Below are 19,237 nucleotides of genomic sequence, written 5' to 3'. Positions count from 1 at the left end.
TTTAGTTTAGACTTACTGAACTGTAAAGGGAACATACTTCAGTGCAATGAAAATATTTTAATAACAACACTTGCTTTATTCTCAACTGTGAGAGTATTCAGAATACTTTCAAAGAAATAAACATAGCAAACATAAAACCAGAGATATAAAAGTCTTATCAGTTTTTCTAGATTAAACTAAAAATGACTAATCTTTTTTTTTTTTTTTTTTTTTTTGAGACGGAGTCTTGCTCTGTTGCCCAGGCTGGACTGCAGTGGCTGTATCTCAGCTCACTGCAAGCTCCGCCTCCCGGGTTTACGCCATTCTCCTGCCTCAGCCTCCCAAGTAGCTGGGACTACAGGCACCCGCCACCTCGCCCGGCTAGATTTTTGTATTTTTTAGTAGAGACGGGGTTTCACCGTGTTAGCCAGGATGGTCTCGATCTCCTGACCTTGTGATCCGCCAGTCTCGGCCTCCCAAAGTGCTGGGATTACAGGCTTGAGCCACCGCACCCGGCCGACTAATCTTTTAAATAATAAAATTTATTCTAATCTTTGCTCTGCTTACATATTCTAAAACATATTTGAAATATCTCTGGAAGATTTAGTTGCTGGGGCCAAAAGTAGATCGCCAATGGTTTGAGTGTCCCATTAGCCTAAACACTATACTACTGTGCATCCTTATAATTTAGCTTCTACAGAAACGTGTTCTGGAAACATGGGAACAGGACTCTTTACACATTTCTGGTTCTTTGTCATCTACCAAAACCAGCAGAGTGATCCTTAAAGCAAGGACCCTTGGCTTCGGTTTTCAGAGGCTTGAGTCTGAGTGATCCTTAGGGATAAATAAAAGTTTTCTCCACCTTGTTGGTAAACTATTTCCAACAAAGCTGCCTAAAAGGTATGTTTCTGCCATCCCATTCCTATTTTCTTGTTGCCCTCCCCAGTAAACTCTTAGGCATTCCTTGGAAAATACTGATGCTGGTTAAATTCTTTTATATACTGCAGAATGAGCCCAGACACCTGTTAGTCGAGCCTCCTAGCAAGTCCCTTACGTAGTTCCTCCTTGCCTTTTTATGTGGGATAGATCTCCCCGTTTTTTACAGTAGTTCATGTCTTTCAACATGAGCCCTAAAGTCTCAGTAGTTGGATATTAACTTAGTTCTACATCTTCCTGAGTAGATATACTTTGTTCAAAATGTAACTCCCTTTCCCCTACACTTAGTAACTAATCCTCCTCCACCACAAAGGACTATTGTACTGACCTGCTTCCAGAGAGGGTAATTCAGCCAGCCTAGAGGTGTGCTCACTCAGTCTAAAGAAAACCTCTTCAGGAAAACCTAGTTTTACTGTAAGTTTTCCCTTTCTCTAATATCCATCATTACCTTGCACACAGTTGCCTCATTGCCTTTGAAAGGATAACTTTCCATGTTCCTAACACAAGGAAATGATAAACACTTGAGGTGATGGATACCCCAATAACCCTGATTTGGTCATTACACATTATGTGCTTTTATCAAAATATCACATGTACCCTACAAATATGTATGACTATTATGTATCCTTAAAAATTTAGAATTAAAAAGTAAAAGCACAAGTATGCCAAAATAAGGAAGATAAGTTTAGTAAGACTTTATTAAGAAAAAAAGATAATTTTCCCTACTCGTGCATAAAAATGCCCAAAATACATTTCCTTCAATATATTTTTGTCATTTTCTATTACTGTATTAAAATACTTGGTAATTTAGTCGCAATCATAATAAAAATTATTGTATATTTTTCTGTTTCCAAAGGCCTTCCCGGGCATTTCAAGCATTATTCTTGTGATTTGAACAGTTATTCCTGGGATATAGTTATTTCTGTTTTGCTGGTGACAAAAATAAGCCTCAGAATGGTAAATCAGCTTTCTCAGGCTCACAGGAGAATTACCACCCCTTCCTTTACGTCATGTTTCTATTAATCTTTCAGAGATGGTGTGTCAATACAAAGTTACCTTAGGATTTGACAGTTATACTTTATGCTTGTGACCTAGGTTCAAAGTGAAACGTGAAAGCCCACCTGTTTCAGCCACAGTAGTTACTGAAGGCCCACTATGTGTCAGTCATTGTTCCATGCACTTGAGATTTATGAATGAGTAATACAAAGATCCCTGCCCTAGTGATGTATTAGTTTTAAGTGCTTTAAAAATAATAAAACAGGGTGAGGAATGCCAAGGGGCAACAGATTGTAGTATTTAAGTAATATGATCACAGTCATAGGCCTCAGTAGGAGGTAAGATTTGAGCAAAGAGGAGGAGGATTATTTGAGCTACCCTCTACAAAATTTGTGATTTTCCTGTTTTTCCTTTTGAAAAACATACCTATGAAAACCCTTGAATGAGTACGATAACTTCTACTTTGTCTATTAAACTCCAGTAGGCAGAGCGCTACTGGAGAAGATCACACCACTGTTAAGTGCTGTGAGTGCAACTACAAATTCCCACTGTCCATCCCAACCATTATTTTTATGATTTTTCTGTTGAAAATCCTGTACTCTGCCCAGCGCTATTCACCTGCAGCACATGACCTCGTCTCCTTCTTCATTGAGAACATTGAGGACACTGGGTATGCCTTTTTTTTAACTTTCTGCCCCCTTACACACCTGGCTATATTGAAACCTTCATCAAGCTCTCTTAGCTGTCTCTTACAGTCTCGTATATATTCACTGCCTCTCTACCACCTTCTTGTTGTCTGTAAACATGCTGATGTATCTTTCTTGCCAGAGACACTCTCTGAGTCCCACATATCCATTTAGCTGCCACTTAAATGGTATCATTTTCTTCTGTCCCAAACTGTTTAAGAATAGTCTACCATTTCTTCTACTATTCTTTTCACTGTTCAACTAACATACAGTTTGATTTATGCTCCTAATATGCTAGTTGAATCTTCCTCAGCAGGGTCATCAGTAGACATAAGTTTATCTTCCTAGTCTTTTTGCCTCATTTTACCACTATTGGTCTCTCTCTCTCTCTCTCTTTCTCTCTCTTTTAAGTTAGGTTGAGTGTCATTTATATGCAGTAAAATTCACCCTTGTTAGCTAGCATTCATTTCTGTGAGTTTTGACTAGCACAGAAAGCCATGTAATCACAACAGTCAAAATATAAAACAGTTCCATCAGCTGGGTGTAGTGGCTCATGCCTGTAATCCCCACATTTTGGGAGGCCAAAGTAGGATTTCCAAATTTTTATCTCTGTCCCAACTCCTCCTCTAAACTTCAATCTTAAATTTCCAATTATCTGACAAATATCTCCACTTGGAAATCTCAAAGTATCTCAAATTCAGTGTATCCAATACTAAACCAGTCCCCTAGTCCTCTAAGCCTATTCTTTCATCTCAGGTTATAGCACTGGCTTTAATTAAACTAAAACCCTGAAGCCACTATTGACGAATCTCCCTTTTGAATCCCCTTTTCTCCCATCCAGTCATTTCACAAGGTACCCTGTTTTGGTTTTGGTTTTGTTTTGCTTTTTCCCAAGATGGAGTCTCGTTCTGTTGCTCAGGCTGGAGTGCAGTGGTGCGATCTCAGCTCACCGCAACCTTCCACCTCCCAGGTTCAAAGGATTCTCCTCCCTCAGCCCTGAGTAGCTGGAATTACAGGTGCCCACCACCATGCCCGGCTAATTTTTGTATTTTTAGTACAGATGGGGTTTCACCATGTTGTTCAGGCTGATCTCAAACTCCTGACCTTGTGATTTGCCCGCCTCGGCCTCCCAAAGTGCTGGGATTACAGGTGTGAGCCACCACTCCCAGCTGATGGACCTGTTTTATAATCCGGCTCTGTTTTATACACCGGAACTGTTTTATACACCGGCTCCCAGCTGGTGCCCTGGTTTTATCTAATGTATTTGTGGCATTTGTTCCCTCTTCTCTCTTTCCTTCTTCCCCAACCTTATCCCTGCTTATCCCTTATGTGTGGATGCTTGTAATTTCCTTGGCCCCAGTTTTGCCCCCACTTGAAATTGTTCTCCACCAAGTGGCCAAAATCATCTTTTCAAAATACAGGTCTAGCTTTGTCACTCCTCTTTCACGTCTTTTTAAGCCCTTCAGGATGCTGTGAAAGATTGGGGGAAATATCCTGCGAGATAAACTCTAAGCTTCTCAAGTTTTACCACAAGGTCTTCTGGTATCCATGTCCTCTCATTCCTCTGCATTGTCAGCTACAGTAATCCACCAGTGTTCTAGAAGCCTGGAGATTATTTCAAAGGTGCCATATAGTAGGAGTCTTCTGAGTATACAGGCATACCTCATTTTATTACACTTCTCTTTATTGTGCTTTCACTGATACTGTTTTTTTACAAATTGAAGGTTTGTGGCAACTCTGTTGAGCAAACCTGTTAATGCCGTTTTCCAACAGCATGTGCTGACTTCCTGTCTCTGTCACATTTTGGTAATTCTCACAGTATTTCAGACCTTTCATTATTATATGTGTTATAGTGATCTGTGATCACTGATCTTTGATGTTAGTATTATAATTGTTTTAGGGCACCAATAACCATGTAAGATGGCAGACTTGATCGAGAAGTATATATGTTCTGACTGCTCCACCAATCGGCAGTTTTTCCATCTCTCTCCCTCTCCTTGGGCCTTCTTCTTTCCTGAGATACAACAATATTGAAATTAGGGTATTAATAACCCTGCAGTGACTTCTAAGTGTTCAAGTGAAAGGAAGAGTCATACGTCTCCCACTTGAAATTAAAAGCTAGAAATGATTAAGCTTAGTGAGGAACATATATGAATAGCTGAGATAGACTGAAAGCTAGGCCCCTTGAGACAGTCAAGTTGTGAATGCAAAGGAAAAGTTCTTGAAGGAAGTTTAAAGTGCTACTCCAGTGATCACACAAATGATACAAAAGCAAAACAGCCTTTTTGCTGACATGGAGAAAGTTTCAGTGGTCTGGATAGATAAAACCAGCCACAACATTCCCTTAAGTCAAAGCCTCATCCAAAACAGTGCACTAAGTCTCTTCAGTTCTCCGAAGACTGGGTGAGGTGAGGAAGCTGCAGAAGAAAAGTTTGAAGCTAGCAGAGCTTAGCTCATGAGATTGAGAAAAGATGTCATTATAACGTAAAAGTGCAAGGTGGAAGCAGCAAGTGGTGATTAGAGGAGCCACGGGAAGTTTTCCAGATGTTCTGGCTAAGATAATTGATGATATTGGCCACACTAAATTACACATTCTCAATATTTGTTGAAAATCAATGGATACTGATATTGTAGATGAAACCGCCTTATGTTAGAAGAAGATACCATTTACCTACTTTCTTTTTTAAGACGGAGTCTCTCTCTATTGCCAGGCTGGAGTGCAGTGGCGCCATCTTGGCTCACTGCAACCTCCACCTCCCGGGTTCAAGCGATTCTCCTGCCTCAGCCTCCTGAGTAGCTGGGACTACAGGTGTGCACTACCACACCCAGCTAATTTTTGTATTTTTAGTAGAGACAGGGTTTCACCTTGTTGGCCAGAATGCTCTCAATCTCTTGACCTCATGATCTGCCCACCTTGGCCTCCCAAAGTGCTGGGATTACAGGCGTCAGCCACTATGCCCGGCCCCATCCAGCACTTTTACGGTGAAAGAGAAGAGGAGAAGTCAACAGCTGGCATTAAAGCTACAAAAGACAGGCTGACTTGTTAAAGAGGAGAAGAGGAGAAGTCAACAGCTGGCGTTAAAGCTGCAAAAGACAGGCTGACTTGTTAGGGGCTTATGCAGCCAGTGACTTCAATTTTAAGCCAGTGCTCATTTACCATAAGGGAAGTCCTAAGGCCCTTAAGAATTCTGCTAAATCTATTCTTCCTGTGCTCTATAAATGGAGCCACAACGCCTAGATGATGACACATCTGTTTGCAGCGTGGCTTACTGACTCTTACAAGCCTGCTGAATATTTCTGCACATTGGCAACACACCTAGTAACCTGAGATCAAGGAGTAATTTTGACTTTCAAGCCTTATTATTTAATAAGTACATTTTATATGGCTGTAGCTGCCATAGATAGTGATTCCTGTGATGGATCTGGGCAAACTAAATTAAAAACCTCCTGGAAATCTGATTTGTTTGTGGCATGTGTTCCCTCCTCTTCATTTCTCCTTCTGCCTTAGTTAGCCCTCACTTGTGTGTGGATGCTTGTCATTTCCCTACCTCCGATTTTGCCCCTACTTCAAATTTGTTCTCCACCAAATAGCCAAAATAATTTCAGCATTCTAGATGCCATTAAAAACATCTGTGGGTGCAGTGCAGCATGCCTATAGTCCCAGCTACTCAAGAGGCTAAGGTGGGATGATCGTTTGAGCTAAGAACTTCAAAGTTAGTCTGCACAAAAAAGGAGATACCTCAGCAAAATTCCTGTCTCTTAAAAAAAAAATTGTGATTCATGGGATGAGGAGGTTAATATATCAACATTAATAAGCATTTGGAAGAAGTTGATTGTAACCTTCATGGATAATTTTGAGGAGCTCAAAACTTCAGTAGAAGAAGTGATGGAAGTAGCAAGATAACTAGAATTAGGAGTGGAGCCTGGCTAGGCATGGTGCCATGCATCTGTAATCTCAGCATTTGGGAGGCTGAGGCAGGACGATTGCTTGAGGCCAGGAGCTTGAGACTAGCCTGGGCAACATAGTGAGACCCCAACTCTAAGAAAACAAAAACATAGAACTAAAGCCTGAAAATGTGACTCAGTTACTGCAATCCCATAATAAAACTTGAATGGATAAGGAGTTGCTTCTTAATGGGTAAGCAAAGAAAATGGTTTCTTGAGTTGGAATCTGTTCTTGGTGAGGATACTGTGAACATTGTAGGCATGACAACAAAAGATTTAGAATATTACATAAACTTAGTTGATTAAACAGTGGAAGGATATGAGAGGAAGGGGTAAAATGCTATCAAATAGTATCACATGATACAGAGGAATCATTCATGAAAGGAGCAGTCAAGTGTTGCAGCAAACTTCATTGTTGTCTTATTGTAAGAAATTGCCACAGCTGCTCTCATGCCTCAGCAACCACTATCCTGATGAGGCAGCAGCCATCATCATCAAGGTAAGACCCTCCACCAACAAAAAGATTACGTCTTGCTGAGGGCTGAGATGAGCATTAGTATTTTTTAGCAATAAAGTATTATTTAATTCAGGTATATGCATTATTTTTAGACATAATGCTATTGCACATTTAATAAACTACAGTTTAGTAGAAACGTAGCTTTTATACACACTGGGAAACCAAAAATGTGTGACTTGCTTTATTGCAATGTTAACTTCATTGCTATGGTCTGGAAACAAACCCATAGTATCTTCGAAGTATGCCTATACCTATGTAGGCATAGGATCTGAATGTAATTTTTCATGTATTAAACACTGGCAGTAAAATTTAGTAGTAAGATCAAAGCAACAGAATCAAACACTCCTGAGTCTTACCCTTTTTCCTTGTCTGTCTCTGTGACCTTGCATGAGTTTCCTAACCTCTTTGAGTCTGTTTCTCATCTAGAAAATGAAGATAATAATAGTATTTACCTTATAGAATTGTAGTAAAGATAAAATGTGATGTATGTAAAGTACTTAGCACAACATCTGACACATATTAAGCACTCTGAATATTAAATAATATTGATACTTCTATTTTCAGCTTGTATTAAGAGCCCAAATGTTCCCTTTGAACTCTACTAATACACAGAAGAGTTGGATATCATGATCTTTGCCCTGAGGAATTTATCTTCCAAAGAAAGGAAGCTCAAGAAGTTGAATACCTTCTGAAACGTTTTTAATAAAATCTGGGACATGAGATGGTGGAAAATCCCTTAGGATAGGCCGTTTGCATGTATAATGTTGATTAAAAGTTTTTGTATCCATTATGTCATTTATCTTCACAGTAGTCACATCTCAAGGTGACCTCTGCTGTGATTGGTAAAGGAGAAGGCCTGCTTAGAACAGTGAAGGAAAATCTGCAATTGAGTTGAGGATGGTAATACCATCATTAACTTCCTGCTTTGGCAGGAGTGGAAAATTAGGAAGAAAGACAGAGAAAATTCAGAAGAATGGGGGAAAAAATGAATAGGGCAGTCATAAAGTGGTAACAACCCAAATCAGTTTATCAACTGATGTATGAATAAACAAAATGTGATATATACATACTATGGAATATTGGACCATGATAAGGAATGAAATTCACATGGTATATGATGGATGAACCTTAAAAACATTATGCTAAGTGAAAAAAGTCACAAAAGACCACATTTTATATGATTCCATTTGTATGAATTGTCTGAAATAGGCAAATCCATAGAAGCAGAAAATAAATTAGTGCTCGCCAGGGGTTGGGGAGAGAAGAAGGTGGGGAGGCAGTACTAATGCATACCAAGCTTCTTTCTGGGGTGATGAAAATATTCTAAAGTTAGATAGCAGTAATGGTCACACAACTATGGACATACCACAAACCATTAAATTATATAGTTTTAAAAAGTTAATTTTATGATACGTAAATTACATGTCAACAAATACTGTATAAAGAAAAAGAGGGGCCTGGTGTGGTGGCTCACATCTGTAATTCCAGCACTTTGGGAGGCTGAGGTGGGCCGATCACGAGGTCAGGAGATGGAGATCATCCTGGCCAACATGGTGAAACCCATCTCTACTAAAAATACAAAAAATTAGCCAGGCGTGGTGGCGTACACCTGTAGTCCCAGCTACTCAGGAGGCTGAGGCAGGAGAATCTTTTGAACCTGGAAGGTGGAGGTTGCAGTGAGCCAGGATCACATCACTGCACTCCAGCCTGGACAACAGAGTGAGACTCTGTCTCACAAAAAAGAAAACTGAGTATGATATGGTGGTCCCACCAGAATCTATATAAGGATTTGCTTAGGGAAGTTATAGCTTAAAAATTGAGGAATTAAATTTCAACCAGAACACCACAACTGACGGTATCAGAGATACAGGAGTATTTGTGTATAGCCAAAAATTATTTCCTCTTTTGACACATGCTATTGTTGTATAAATTTATTTATTTACTTATATAGTATATAAATAAAAACTGTATTGTTTTTATTCTGTTTTATTACTTTACTGCTAGTTACATTTTACCTCAGTTTGAGAGGGTGTTCTCAGCTTGGTATTGAATGTTCCACCTGTAGAGTTCAAGACCAGCCTGGGCAACATACAGAGACCTCTCGTCCCTATAAAAAAAAGTAAAAAATTAGCCAAGCATGGTGGTGTGTGCCTGTAGTCCCAGCTACTCTGGAGAATGAGGTGGGAGGATTGCTTGAGCCTTTGAGATTGAGGCTGCACTGAGCCGTGTTCACACTACTGCACTCCAGCCTGGGCGACAGAGTAAGACCTTGTCAAAAAAAAAAAAAAAAAAAAAAAAACCTGTAGCAATCATTCTAGAGGCATTGCTTGATGTCACAAATATGAAATACCCAGTTGGGCCCGGAAAGCAGAGCGGTTCCCTGTGATCAGAACTTAAGGTAGTGATTCTGCTTTTTCTTTGTTTGTAACTTGGTCTCTTATGTTTTTGGCCCAATTCAGCCACCCTCTGTAAGTCTTCCTTCAACTCTTCTACCTGAGACCCTTCTGTATCTGTCTCTTCTTTCCACCTATCAAACCATTCATTTATTCACCCATCTGTTCAATCCCCATTTCTTTTCACTCCATTTCACAGACTGTCGTTATCTTACACCTCAGCTATTACAACTCTGCTTTCAGACTTCTCTGGAAAAGTGTTTAAAGTGCACATTTTCCGGAAAATTCTTTCAGAGAAAATATTGCTGCTGGATGCCAGGTATCTCTCTAAGACCTGTAGAAATAGTCGTTTCGAGGATACAAGATCCAGGCTCCCAGATGAGCCTTGAAACTCTATCGTTATTTCATCCTAGCTTTGCTTTAATATTATTTTTTAATCTTTTTGCCAATCTCCCAGACCTATTTGATGAGTGTTAATTCCTGCATTGTTTCCTTGATGCTGTCTTCAACCTAGACCACATTAAGGAAACTGCTCAATTCAGTTAGCTGGGTGTGGTGTCAGTTACCTGTAATCCCGGCTGCTAAGGAGGCTGAGGCAGGAGAATTGCTTGAACCCAGGAGGCGGAGGTTGCAGTGAGCCAAGATTGCGCCACTGTACTCCAGCCTGGGCAACAGAGTGAGACTCCACCTCGAGGAAAAAAAAAATGTTGGTTTTTTTTTTTCAATTTTTCAATATGACTCTATTCACAGGGTTTTCTATTCTGATAATTCCTTGAACCCTTAAACATATAATTATGTCAATTTAAAATACTCATAGTACTTTATGCATATTGATATGTATACATTTTACCTCTCCAACTTCTTTTACATCTCCAGAATTAGTAAAGCTTTTATTTTTCTAATCCCCTGAGAGCTTTTATTAAATGTTTATTTACTCATTTCAAGCAAATGTATAGATTTGTGTTGATGTTTTTGTTGGGTTTTTGTTTTGTCTTGTTTTTTAGAATATCTGATAGTAACAAATCAGGTATATTTAAAATCACCACCCTGGTAAGAAAAATTTGTAGGTTTTTTTTTTTTTCTTTTCTTTTCTTTTCTTTTCTTTTCTTTTCTTTTCTTTTCTTTGAGACAGGGTCTTGCTCTGTCACCCAGGCTAGAGTGCAGTGGCATAAACATGGCTCACTGCGGAGTTGACCTCCTGGTCTCAAGCAATCTTCCCACCTCAGCCACCTGAGTAGCTGGAACTACAGGTGCATGCCACCACACCAAGCTAACTTTTTGTAGAGACATAGTCTCGCCATATTGCCCAGCTGGTCTTGAACTCCTGGCCTCCAGCAGTCCTCCTGCCTTGGCCTTCCAAAGTGCTGGGGTTACAGGCATGAGCTACCATGCCTGGCCTGTTGATTTTAATAATAGTAGCTATCACTGATTAAATGCTTGCTATTTATCAGACACTGTGGTAAATTCTTTAACCCTCACGACAACTCTATTATCTTTACTTTACAGAAGAGGTGAATGAGGCATGGAGGAGATGATACTTGCTGAAGGTTATATAGTTAATAATTGGTGGAATCAGAATTCAAATTTCAACTCTACAATTTATACTCATAGCCACATTTTTGTAATATTGCCTCTCAAATTAAGCTACATATCCTGTAAACAAATCTTAGACTTCAGCATTCAAAAGTTAAAATCATTTAAAATAGTTCTTACTAAAGTGAGATATTTTTATATGAAAGATGAATATAATATTTACATAAAGCTACAGCTGGATGAACAGGTAGTTGATAACAAGGGATACAAAGTCAAATGCGCTCACCCTGAGTAATTAGTAAGGGATAGCAAAAAGCACAGAATGTATCCTTCCCAGTTCATTAGTTAATACCTCTCTCCAAATTTCTGCCAATTCCAGAATTCGTGCATGTAACCTAGCCATCACCTTAATACAAGTGCAGTGTTTAAGAAATAAAAGTAGGCTGGCTACCGTGGCTCACACGTATAATCCCAACACTTTGCAAGGCTGAGGTGAGAAGATCACTTGAGGCCCAGAGTTCGTGACCAGCCTGGGCAACAGAGAGACCCTTTCTCTACAAAAAGTTTAAAAATTAACCAGGCATGGTGGCGTATGCCTGTAGTTGGAGGTACTCAGGAATCTGGGACAGAAAGATTACTTGAGCCTAGGAGTTCGAGGTTGCAGTGAGCTATGATGGTGTCACCGCACTCCAACTTGGGCAGCATAGCAACACCCTGTTGCTAAAATGTATAGAAATAAAAGTAGAAGTCATTATTTATGTGATAGCGTTCAGTATTCAATGAGATGATCAATAACATCCAAAAACTATTAGGGCTTTTGTAACATAATACCATCGTTAATAGTTCTCTTTCATTCAACAGGTATTTATTGAGTCCCAGACTGTCATAATTTATTTTAGTTTTTTAACATAATTCAAATAAGATTTGAGTGACATTTGAAATATTTAAATCAGTATACCTGATCATGTAGGGAAAACCTCCTTTTGACATCATATTATACATTGATGTTCCATAAATTGTATCAATCATGAATAACCCCTAAAACACGGCTTTTCTGTGTATCTTACAAATGAGTTTTGCTCTAATTTTAAAGCCATACCAAGGTGTAAAACAGTACTTACAGTATAAATAAAGGAGAAACCTGTATGTACATTCACATGTATAATGCACACATATATGTGCTTGCATATACACCAATATTTTCTGAGGATAAGTAGGAAATACTTAATAATGATTTTCTCTGGGGAGAGAGACCTAGGAGCAAGATGGGAAAGAGAAGACTTTTTCAGTTTTTCCTCGTTTGTTGTGAAATTTTTTTGTTCATATGAATTACTTTTGTCATAATTGAAGCCAGAAGCAAGTTTAATTATAAATTTTGCAGTTATATGTGTCTTAGGTCTCATTCAAATAATAATTTTCGGTTGGGTAAGGTGGTTCACGCCTGTAATCCCAGCACTTTGGGAGGCCAAGGTGAGCGGATGGATCACCTGAGGTCAGGAGTCGAGACCAGCCTGGCCAACATGGTGAAACCCCATCTCTATTGAAAATATAGAAGTTAGCCAAGTGTGGTAGTGCATGTAGTCCCAGCTACGCCAGAGACTGAGGCAGGAGAATTGCTTGAACCAAGGAGGCTGAGGTAACAGTGAGCCGAGATTATGTCACTGCATGTACTCCAGCCTAGGTGACAAGAGTGAGACTCCATCTCAGAAACAAAAACAAAAACAATTCTCTCATGATGATTTATCTGATATATGTGAAACATAGATTGTCAAATTTCAAAAGGTACCTACCAGTCTGTTTTGAATGATTTCTAATATTCTTCAAGATTTGCAATGCCTCACTTCTTATTAATATCAATTATTATTCTTCAGTAATGTGAATGCAGAGAATGGAAATATTTCTTAAGAATTTATTTTCTGTGTTAATTTCTGATACCACTTGTATCATTATGTTTTCATTAGAGCACAGAAAAATTCCAGTTTTTTGGAGATAAGATTTAGTAGTGTTCAATTCAACAAACATATCAGCAGATAAAGTTGGAATAAATAGACGCTGGCAGTTCTTTCTTTAAATTTCTTTTTTTTTTTCTTTTTTGAGACAGAGTCTTGCTCTGTCGCCCAGGCTGGAGTGCAGTGGCGATCTCGGCTCACTGCAAGCTCCGCCTCCCGGGCTTACGCCATTCTCCTGCCTCAGCCTCCCGAGTAGCTGGGACCACAGGTGCCCGCCACCTCGCCCGGCTAGTTTTTTGTATTTTTTAGTAGAGACGGGGTTTCACCGTGTTCGCCAGGGTAGTCTCAATCTCCTGACCTCGTGATCCGCCCGTCTCGGCCTCCCAAAGTGCTGGGATTACAGGCTTGAGCCACCGCGCCCGGCCCTTTCTTTAAATTTCAATAACAGACTCTAGATCTTCTCTAAAATGTTACGTTAAAATGAGTTATAAATTAGAATACCCTTTTGACTGCCTATTCTCCATATTTTGGGACACATTAGAGAAGAATATTCAAACCGGGAACTGTCATGGAAAACCAAGAAATACGAATGACTTAACCATAAGTTTTTATGATGTGCCAAAAGAGATGTTATAAATCCATGCTTCACTATTTTTGGTACAAAATCCAGAATTAAATTGGTTAATAGATTGATTTCATTTGTTCTGGCAATGCTAATTTATACCTACCATGTGACAGGCCCTTTTCTGACCTCTAGCACCACAGAGATGAATGAGGCAAAGTCCCTTTCCACTGAGAACTTGATAATTTTATAGAGAGACAGATACGTAAATATTGGGATGGGTAAGGTAAAGAGAGAAGGGAGTAAGTGATGGTCCCTGTTAGAGTGTATTTTTTATTACTCATAATAGCTCCCACATATTAAGGTTAGAGCAAATTTCTCTGCGCTTTGCAGTCTGGTAACGTAGATTCACTGATGGTCAGATGGAAAGTATATATATTTTTTTCCATCTAGGTTTACATATTCGAGGCAGTCACTGTAGCATTTTATTTGGAGATGAAAAGTGTTGAGTAGATGGAACGATAACTATGTGTGTTATAGTCTCTTTCCTAATTAAATTACATATTTGTGCTGTAGTGATTGACTTTTTTGCATCTGTACTAGGTTTACCTTGAAATAAATTGCAGGCTTTTTTGATGATGGTAGAAGTGGTTCAAAAGTGTCTTATTGAAATGCAAAAGTGCCTAAGGCTGCAAACAGAGCAGTAAAAACAGAGGCCTCAAAAATACGCCAGTGGTCTCATTGGAGTCATCTTTGTTCTCAGTGTCGACAATTGCTTAATGGACTGTCCTCCACTGAACTTTTTGGAACAAACCTTCTACTTAGCGTCACTTTGCCATTTTATTTTTCTAATGACATACTGTGCTGTTGGGACAGTAAACTGCACATCCTATTCTGCTACAAAAGCAAAAGACAACTTTAACCAAGATAATAATGAAGCTGGAATTCAGGCGAGAAAGTGCAGGATAAGGCAGACTTGAGAGGCAGGGTACTGAGTTGGGAAGGATTTGGAAGTTAGATCTGTGTTTCAGTTCTAGCTCCAGCCTTTACTCTCTGTAAAGGGGAAACTTAATCATCTCTCTGTTCTTCAGTTTCCTCATCTCTGAAATGGGAATACTGTAATACTACCTACTTAACACAAAGAGATTTAACCAGTATTGTTGTTCTAGAGAGACATTAATCGTGAGTTTAATTTTGATTGCAGGTCATTTATTCATTAACAGATTTGCCAAGCATTGTATTGGTTGCTGGGTAGATTGAAGAGACCAATAAAATACAATCCTTATCCTCAAAGAACTCAAACCCCAATAATTATTCTTAGCTTGTATCCAAGTCTTTGATTGTGTAGAGTAGCAAGGGTATACACTAAGTGGGTTGGTAAAAATGTTAAAAATGCAGAGCAGTAAATGGGCCTGATGTTGACCAAAAGGTAAAAGCCAAATTTCTAACTTTGCTATGTCTCAGAAACCAGAGAAGCACATGTTCTTAAAGAGGTAGACCTTGAAGGCTGGGCATGGTGGCTCACGCCTGTAATCCCAGCACTTTGGGAGGCCAAGGTGGGCAGATCACCTGAGGTTGGGAGTTTGAGACCAGCCCGACCAACATGGAGAAACCCCATCTCTACTAAAAATACAAAATCAACCGGGCGTGGTGGCGCATGCCTGTAATCCCAGCTACTTGGGAGGCTGAGGGAGGAGAATCGCATGAACCCGGGAGGCAGAGGTTGTGGTGAGCCGAGATCATGCCATTGCACTCCAGCCTGGGCAACAAGAGCAAAACTCCGTTTAAAAAAAAAAAAAAGGTAGACCTTGAAGCTAGTAGTAGATTCATTCCCATGCAAGTGAATTTACATCAGAATTTTTGGATTTAAGTGGCACTTTGATAAGTATTTGAGATATCAAAAAACTAGAGTTCAGTCAAGTGAAATTGATATTTGAAATAAGATAGAGGTCTTCAGATTCTAAGAAGTATGTTCGATATGGAAATAGGAAAAGCAGGACTTGGAGACTGATACGAATATAGGCCTAAAAGAACTTTTCAAAAAGAGTTTGTATCAGACAATACCAATCCCAAATGCTGCAAAAATATTTGAGTGTAATGGTGAATTGAAAGGATGTTGAATTTTTGATAATTTTGTCATTTACTACTCTGAGAGAAATTCCATCACCTAAGTAGATATAAGCATCAAAGATTTGAAGAAAGAAGAGTGAAATCAAGAAAATAAAGATACAGGAATGTCCATGGCAGGGCAGAAGCCTGGGGATGTCAAAATACACACTGGACCTGCTGAAGCATGATGAGAAAAGCAGAAGCAGATGCACATTTTCTTCTATTTTCCATGCCACTTTGGGACAGAGCCCAAACATTGGCTAAGCTGGAGCTTTTAGACTGCATACTTTAGTAAGCATTATCTCCTCACCTGGCAATATCAGAAGCTGGAGTATAATGACAAAAAATTGAATTCAACAGTATTCTTCCAGTTTAGCATATATGGCTATGGAATCACCAGCTCATATCTTGGTATAATTTGATAGTGTGGTATCTAGCCCCTGGTACAGATGTCTCACATTGCAATCCTGTGACATCATCCATGACCTTAAAATCATGGTTTGGAATCCAACAGCTGTTCTTTCGGAATGGTCAAGGACTGAGGTCAATTTATATAATGAGGCACACTGTTGGTTAAGCTGATACAGCACTTCAACACTGCGTTCAGATTAATGGTTTCTATTGAGCCACTTTTCTCTGCCTAACCTTGCATTAACAGCATAATTACCTTAGTTACTTTAGTTTTATAATATCTTAATATTACAAGCCCGCTACCTTTCAATTCTACGTCAAAATTGTGTTGGCTTTTCTTGGCTTTTGCTTTTTCATTTACAAATAACAACATATGGAATTGTTCTCTGCACAAAATAGGTATTTGGTCAATGGAAAAATTAGATTTTTTTTCATTATGAATATGGTATATTTAGGGTTTCATATGCATTAAGAATTATACATGGTTACATCACATAATTCATTCTTAGCATTTTCAAATACACCCAAGTATAATTTACACATAATTTTTATAAACACTTCTATTATATAAAATAATTATTCCTGTTCAAATGAGTTATGTTGTTTGGAGGAGCAACAGAGAGGCAGACTGTTACTAAAATATATTTTAGCAGAAAAGGTTTTGAAAATAATATTGAGACTTTAGCTTTCTCTATATATGGATGATTCCTGCATTTACTATCAGGAAACCTGGACCACTGCCATTCTGAAACAGTATTTCTAGAGAGTGACCAAAGAGAGTTGGTGTAAAAATCCCAAAGGCCTAGGACTGAAGTTAATAGGGAAAAAAAACCCAAGCTCTCGGTGGAAGTTTTGGTCAGAATAGGAGATGAAACAGAGTACAGTGAGAATCAGGTAGCTTCTGATCAGTAAGAAAGTCTACCATATATGTTACTGGAATTTTTAAGCCTCTTTCTCTTAGAATTCTCTCAGTTCCTATTACACGGTAGATTAATGGAAGAAAGTTATTCCGACTTCCTATTCTTGGCAGTAGGAATCACCTTTCTCACTTAAAAGCAGAGAACAAGCCTAATATATTCTACTATTCTATTCTCTCTTCTATCCAATCACCAGTCATAATGTGATGATAATTTTTAGTTTTAATTGTTGCCCTTTCTACTTACTTTTCTGCCATAATGATCACTTATTAATAGGCTATCTCATATCTTTACCAATAAAAGATAAGAATGTGAATAAAATATATTAAATCAAAGTTTGCTTGAAAATTTACAGGAATTTGTCTACTTAAAATATGTGACTTAAAACAAATTGCCTATTTAAAAAACTTAGTTAAATATCACCGTTTATAAATTTTACTTGTACAATAAAGTAATTTATCTCGACTGGGCGCAGTGACTCACGCCTGTAAACCCAGCACTTTGGGAGGTCAAGGCCCGTGGATCACCTGAGATTGGGAGTTTGAGACCAGCCTGACCAAAATGGAGAAATCTCATCTCTACTAAAAATACAAAATTAGCTGGGTGTGGTGGTGTGTGCCTGTAATCCCAGCTACTTGGGAGGCTGAGGCAAGAGAATTGCTTGAACCCGGGAGGTGGAGGTTGCAGTGAGCCAAGATTGCGCCATTCCACTCCAGCCTGGACAACAAGACCAAAACTCCGTCTTACTATATATATATATATATATCTCCAGAGGGCTAACTGAAGTCATCACAAGAGAAAATAACATTCTGACTTCGGTGTCTTTAGAAGGATAGCCTACATCCTTACAATAGGAAATAACATTCTGATTTTCTTCTCTATAAAAGGGTCTTTAAAAAATATTATTGCTTAGTGATTCTCAAAAGTCATAGCTAGAGTAAAATAGTAGCTTACTGCTGAGGAGAAGTATGCCAGATCATAGGCTTTGTAGACGCTGTGTCTCCCTTCTAATTTACTTTGTGATATGTATTAAAGGCAAGAAAAAAAAGACTTTCCCTTGCCTTAATTTCAGATTAGTTAAAATGGATTTTTTTATTATTATTTTTTCTTTTGGTATTGTTTTCAAAGTCAGCATATACTGGTTAGAGAAAATGCAATATAAAGTGATGATAATTAAAAAAAAATGGGGTCAGGCTTGATGGCTTACACCTATAATCCCAGCACTATGGGAGGTCAAGTTGGGTGGATTGCTTGAGCCCAGGAGTTCAAAGACCAGCCTGAAAAATATAACGAAATCCTGTCTCTACAAAAAATACAAAAATTAGCGAGATGTGGTGGCATGCACCTGTACTTTAGCTACGTGGGAGGCTGAGGTGGGAGGATCACCTGAACCAGGGGGGTTGAAGCTGCAGGGAGCCGTGATTGAGCCATTGTTCTTCAGCCTGGGTGACAAAGTGAGACCCTGTCTAAAAGAAAAGAATAAATAAATGTTGGGTTTTGTCTTGGCAGAAAGGAAATCAAAAGACCATATGTATAAGGTTAACCTATCTGTAGGAAAATACTTGTGGGTTAAAAAGAAAACAAAGTATCTAATGGAAGATTAGATAAAGGATGAAAATAGGAAATTCACAGAAAAGAAAGAGCAAATAACCAAAAACAAAAAAAGGAAAAAATGCTTAACCTCATTAGTGAGTGTAGAAATAGCACGTTTAAGCTATTAGTTTGCCAAATATAAAGTACTTGTGAGAATAGAGAAAATCCAAGATACATTTCTTTGTGAGAGGAGTATGAGTAACCTTTGTGGAACTAAATCTGACAATATCTGTATTTGGAAATAACTAGTATAGGCTGGGTGCAGTGGCTCACACCTATAATTTCAGCTACTCAGGAAGCTGAGGCAGAGGATTACTTGAGCCCAGAAGTTCAAGAGCAGCCTGGGCAACATAGTGAGAAACTGCCATTTTTTTTGTTTGTTTGTTTTTTTAAATAAAAGGTACTAGTGGGATATATTTAAAAGTTTTCGTGGTAAGAAAAATAGCAAAAACGTAAGATTTTTCAAAAGAAATGTTGCATACTGGTGTTTGCATAATGACTAGACGCTAGGAGGGATTTTCTTAAGTGAAAATAAAGCATGTTGAAGAACAACTCATTTAGTTATGACCCCATTAAACTTGTGGCTAGGTGCTGTGGCTCATGCCTGTAATTGCAGCCCTTTGGGAGGCTAAGACGGAAGGATTGCTTGTGCCCAGGAGTTCAAGACCAACCTAGGCAACATAGGGAGACCCGTCTCTACAAAAAAATAAA

The 19,237-nt window shown here is 38.7% G+C and overlaps 1 protein-coding gene across 30 annotated transcripts in view; it reads left to right on the top strand.

Annotated features, from left to right (window-relative positions):
* EIF4G3 (eukaryotic translation initiation factor 4 gamma 3) overlaps positions 1 to 19,237 on the top strand; it is a 376,290-nt gene that overhangs the window by 250,164 nt on the left and 106,889 nt on the right. The window contains exon 15 of one of the 30 annotated variants that reach the window (XR_004183112.1): positions 7,624 to 7,849. The exons of the other annotated variants lie outside the window; for them this stretch is intronic. The gene's annotated coding sequence lies outside the window, so the exon portion shown is untranslated. Of the gene's footprint in view, positions 1 to 7,623; positions 7,850 to 19,237 lie in introns of those variants that run through there. 30 annotated transcript variants of the gene reach the window in all.

The sequence above is a fragment of the Papio anubis genome, chromosome 1 (assembly GCF_008728515.1).
Source record: "Papio anubis isolate 15944 chromosome 1, Panubis1.0, whole genome shotgun sequence".
Lineage (NCBI taxonomy): Eukaryota > Metazoa > Chordata > Mammalia > Primates > Cercopithecidae > Papio > Papio anubis.
The sequence above is the reverse complement of the archived record's forward strand: the minus strand, read 5'-3'. Positions and strand labels throughout refer to the sequence as shown.